Consider the following 6000-nt stretch of genomic DNA (forward strand, 5'->3'; position numbering starts at 1 on the left):
GAGAATACCTGTTAGGAAGCCTGGGAAGAGCATTCTGGGGTGGGGTTGGGACGGGCTGAGAGATGCCAATCAACTTGTGAATACACAGCTAAACAAACTCAATAAAACATGATTTGCTTTTGCTTTTTGAGACAGAGTCTCGCTCTGTCACCCAGGCTGCAGTGCAGTGGCGTGATCTTGACTCACTGCAACATCCACCTCCTGGGTTCAAGCAATTCTCCTTCCTCAGCCTCCCAAGTAGCTGGGACTACAGGTACCTGCCACCATGCCCGGCTAAGTTTTTTACATTTTTTAGTAGAGACACAGTTTCGCCATGTTGGCCAGCCTGGTCTTGAACTCCTGACCTCAACACCATGCCTGGCCTAAACAAAATATGTTTTAAAAGTCTTCTCCCAAGCTGGGCATGGTGGCTCACACCTGTAATCCCAGCACTTTGAGAAGCTAAGGCAGGGGTATCGCTTGAACCCAGGAGTTCAATACCAGCCAGGGCATCATGCTGAGACCCCATCTCTATAAAAATAAAATAAAAATCTTCTCCCTGTAATCCCACCAATTTGGGAGGCTGAGGTGGTAGGATCACTTGAGGCCAGAAGTTTGAGACCAGGCTGGGCAACAGAGTAAGACCTCCATCTATACAAAAAGTTTTAAAATTAACCGGGCATGGTGGTGCATGCCTGTAGTCTCAACTACTTGGGAGGCTGAGAAGGGAGGATCACATGAGCCCAGGGAGGTAGAGGCTGCAGTAACCCATGATCGCACCACTGCACTCCAGCCTGGACGATAAAGTGAGATCATTAACAAATGAAAACAGTCAAGCTCTGTAAAATATTTGAAGAGATTTATTCTGAGCCAAATATGAGTGACCACAGCATATAACATAGCCCTCAGGAGATCCTGAGAACATGTGCCCAAGGTGGTCGGGGTGCAGCTTGGTTTTATACATTTTAGGGAGACATGAGATGTCAATCAAATACATTTAAGAAATACATTGGTTCTGTCCAGAAAGGTGGGACAACTTGAATTGCTGGGTGGAGGTTGGGGGCTCCCAGCTTATAGGTAGATTTAAAATTGACTGGTTGACAATTGGTTGAGTTTATCTAAAGATCTGGGATGAATAGAAAGAAAATGTCTGTGTTGTGATAGGAGGTTGTGGAGACCAAAGTTTTACCATGCAGATGAAGCCTCCAGGTAGCAGGCTTCAGAGAGAATAGATTGTAAATGCTTCTCATCAGAGAGGTATAATGAGTCCTGTCTGACCTCCACTTCCCATCATGGCCTGAACCAGTCTTTCAGGTTGAGTGCCCTGGCCCAGGAGGAAGTCCATTCAGATGGTTGCAGGCAGAGGGGGGCCTTAGAATTTTATTTTTGGTTTACATCCTGTCTCAAAAGAAAAAAAAAAAAGAATAAAAGAGTTTTTGGTTTACACCCTCTCTCAAGAAAAAAAAATGAAAGAAAAGAAAAATCTCAAGGGCATGTAAGAGCTGATAAGGCAGAAATTACCAGGCCAAAAATAAAAGGGAAGTGGAATTCAGAAAGGGAAAAAAAACAGAATGGAAGCTGCTTTTTCCCTGAGAGCTTTTTCAGAATCTGAAAATCAGAACATGTTTGAGCCTCATGGAGACTGGTGGAGAAAGAAGTCAAGCCAGGCCCTGCCCAGCTCTAAAGGAAAACCCAAACTTGTGGATATTCGATGAGACTATGAATCACTTGCCTCTTTTCACTCTCTGGTGCTCCAGCAGCACAGCCCCACACCAACCTTCATCTGGAGTGTCTCAAGACCTTCTGGAATCTTCTCCCACACATACCTCCTTACACAGGTCCATTCTGTGAAAATAAGCAATTCAAAATCTAAGCTGTTGGAACTTTAAAATATTTTGAGCCTTAAGGGAATTTGATCATGGGACCTGAGTCATGTAAACAGGCAGCTGCAACCTTTGTTTCTCTGATTATAGATTAGCCTTTTTCCTTACTTACACTGTTGTGTAAAATATTGTATATGACCGAAGGGCTCCAGGGAAGACCACTTTCCTCTTCACTGTTGATCTTCATTATAGATTAACTCCCTCTTTCCTCTCTGACAGAGACTTCATGACCATCACATTGTCTGGGATAGAATGTTAAACACATTCTTAAATTGGAAAGGAAATGAAAACAAGCTGTAGAGAAAAGAAAACAAAGTGGAAGCAGGGGAACAACCTATAATTAATTATAGGTTGTAACTCATAAACCAGCCTTGCATAGAAAATGTTAAACAAGAAAGTTAAAACAAGAGAAGTTATACAAGAAAATGTTCTACAAGGTTACTAAATTTCTTTGCTTTCTGCCTATGTAAGCAAGACTTTAACTTTTAACTTCAGAGCCCTGGCCCCATTTCCCTGGAGTCTGTGTTTCTCAGATGGCCATTCCCAGGTTTTGGCTTGAATAAACTCTTTAAAACTGGATTCTGGGCTGGGTGCAGTGGCTCACGCCTATAATCCCAGCACTTTGAGAAGCTGAGGCAGGAGAAATCACTTGAGCCCAGGAGTTCGAAACCAGCCTGGTCAATAAAGTGAGACCTATTAAAGAGAAGTAAACTTAAAAACAGACAAAAACAACTTTAAAAACCCTGGGTTCTGATCCTTTCAATTACTTTATGTTGACAATTCTACTATGGGTGCCGCCCAATCAGCCTTGTAAAGCACAGGGCTGACCACTTCAACTCCCTGCTGAGGGTTGAATCTGGAATAAAATCCAGATTCCAGAGCTACAGTGCCCTTAGATCTGGGGCTCTTGCTTTTGTACTTCTGTTTTTCCACTTTACTTAGCTGAAGCACATTCCCTACAGCAAGCTACGAAAGGAAAAGGTCCATTCCCAAACCCTTGGCTCCCTAGACCACTGCTGTGTGTGTAGACAATGAAAACACACAAAAGGGAAGGACTAACTGCCCGGGGCAGGATTCAAGGAATGCCTGTTAAGCCCCAGGGAGGAAGTGGCTGTTGACCTGGGAAGAGTCTGTTGGGCAGTCAAGGGCTAAGGTGGTGGTTGACATGAAGGCCAATTTTCCATGCCCTGGTGAGAAGTTGGAATCCTTGCTGTGAACGTTGGGTAGTACAGTTTGCAGGACCATGTGCTTGGCTTTTGGGTCCCACCTGTTGACAGGTGGCAAGCCTGATTTTCTTTGGCCTTCCCTCCTGATTTAGCTGAACACCAACCTTCTCAACACAACCCTGAAGTACGCCTTGCTCAGTTTTCAACAGAGCTGCTAGATTTCAAGGCATGATTCTCAGCACCATTACTATACTGAAGACAAAAACTCACATGGCGGCCATGCTTTTACTCCCAGAACAGTGGCTAATGCTGGCAGTGTCCTTGCCCTAATGTGTCTGTCCCCACCTTGGCACACCACTAGGAAGAGGGGGACAAATGGGAGCAGAAAAGCTGACTCCCATCTTCACACATAAGACTGGTGCTCCAGCCTTGTGCACCCATACCCAGCTTGTTCACCTCACCCTATCCTGGTATCCCTCTCCAGCTCTGACTCCTCCTTCTCAGCTATACCTGCTACTTCAGGGCAAGGAGCTCTCCTGCCATTTGGGCAGATCTTTGCAACTATTCAGGCCAAGCCAATTCAGACAGCCTTTCTGTTAGGGACAAGCAAGTACCTAGCCACCACCATCTTTGCTCCCAGCATGGCTCACCTGCCTAGCTCAAACCTTCATGGAGCTGTGATCTGTACCCCAGGATACAAACAAAAGTGGGCACCATCCCATGGTCCATATCAAACTCATGACCAGCTCCCAGAGGACCCTCCTGCTGCCACGTTCATCCTCAGGCTGCAGACCTGCTTGACTCTTCACACCTGGCTGCTACTGCACTCCAGGATTCTCAGTATGACCCCTCCATCCACCCAGCTGCCAGGACCAGAAACCCTGGCCGTGCAGTAAGAATTCACTCAACAAACACTGAGCCCCAACTCTGGTCAGGCACTGGGGACAAATCAGACGTGGCTCTGCCCTGCTGCAGCTTGCAGTGTGACTGGGAGTGATGACCATCCCTAGCCTCAGCCTGTCACCTTGCATCCGTCAGTCCCACATCAGCCCATTTACCTCAGGCTCACATTGTCCATCGCAGAGACCATGCAGCTCAGTGTTGGCCTTGCCTCTGGGCTTGCCCCTCCAGCTCCCCCTTCACTCTGCTTCCAGAGATACATCGCCCATTCTAATTTAATTTTACCTCTTCCCAAATAAAACTCCTCAGTAGATGCCAATTGTTTTTAGGATAAAATTAACCACCTTGTTTTGGCACCCACAGGACTGCATGACCCTCACGCCAGGCCCCCAGCTCAGACATGTTGGTCCAGATGGAGCACCTGGCAGTTCCTCGAATGGGTCGCACCCATCACACCTCACACTGCTGCCATGCTGGCCTCGTGCCATGAATGTCCCGCCTCTTCCTGCATGCTGCCTTCGTCAGATAGGCTTCGACTTGTCTCCCATATTTCAGAAAGTCTTCCCTGCCCCTCCAAACCAGGCTCCATGCCCTCTGGTTCCCCATAGCGCCCAAGCCATGCTCTGCAGCAGCACATATCATCCTGAATAGTAAATATTTACAGTCTGTCTTCTACACTAGACCATGAGGGCCTTGAGGACAAAGACAATAAAGCCATTCATTTTTGCATCAGAAACTAGCCCAGCACTCAATACATATGTGCCTGGTGAATATTTACTATATGAATGAATGTAATGATTAAGTAACTTGTCTAGACGTCATGTTTGGCTCACCGGCACTAATAATACCTCCTTAATCTTTCTCTTCTGACACTCAACTTATGACTCCCCTGACTCGGATTCCCATTAAGGACTGAAGGTTTGTGTTTCCCCCCAATTCCTAGGTTGACACCTCGACTTCCAATGTGACTGTGTTCGGAGGTAGCACCCTCAAAGGTAGACAGCAGCAGTTTATTGATCCTGGGCCACCTTCCAGAGACCACTCTCCTAGGACCGATCATTGAACTTTTATGGGTCCTACTGGGACCAGTCACAGCAATTTGGATTTATCTACCCCAAAAGGTAAATGGGTCAAAACAACACATTAATTAGATTAACTCCAAGGCAAAATTCTGTCTCTATTTTTTTAACTTTTTATTGAGAAAGAATGGTAGATTTGCATACAGTTGGAAGAAATAATATGAGAGATTCCATATATTCTTCATTCACTTTCCTCCCATGGTACGATTATAGTACAACATCATAACCAAGAAAGCCCTGGTTGATAATCCACTGTATTCAGATATGACCCACCATATTAGATATGATCCACTGTATCAGATTTCCTTTTACATGCACTCATTTGTGTGTGTGCGTGTGTACATGCACATTTAGTTATATGCAATTTATCACATGCACAGATTCATGTAATCACCACCACAATCAAGATACAAAACAGTTCCATCAAAGGGACCCCTCAAGCCACCCTTCTATTGCCAGAGCCACCTCCTCCCCTCTCGCCTGGCAGGTACTAATCTAGTCACCATTTCTATACTTCTGTTCTTTCAAGATTGCCATCAAAATGCAATCATACAGTATATAACATTTTGGAATTGACATTATCCACTCAGCATAATTATCTGGAAATTCATCCAAATTGTTGTATCTGTTAATAGTTCACCCTCGTTATCAGTGAATAGTATTCCATGGAATGCACATACAACAGTTTAACCATTCACCTGTGGAAGGAAATTTGAATGGCTTCCAGTCTCAATTATGAATAGAGTTGCTACAAACATTTGGGTACAGGTTTTGCGTGAACATCAGTTTTTATTTCTGGGTTTATGGTACTTGCATGTTTACTTTTATAAGAAACTGCCGAGCTGTTTTCCAAAGCAGCTGTACCATTTTATACTCCCACCAGCAATGTAGGAGAGATCTAGTTTTTCCACATTCTTGCCAGCATTTGGTGTCTTCATTATTTTGTATTCTAACCATTCTGATAGGTGTGTAGGGGTATCTCGTGATTTTAAT

Source organism: Hylobates moloch, unplaced genomic scaffold (assembly GCF_009828535.3).
Source record: "Hylobates moloch isolate HMO894 unplaced genomic scaffold, HMol_V3 SCAFFOLD_16, whole genome shotgun sequence".
Taxonomy (NCBI): Eukaryota; Metazoa; Chordata; class Mammalia; order Primates; family Hylobatidae; genus Hylobates; species Hylobates moloch.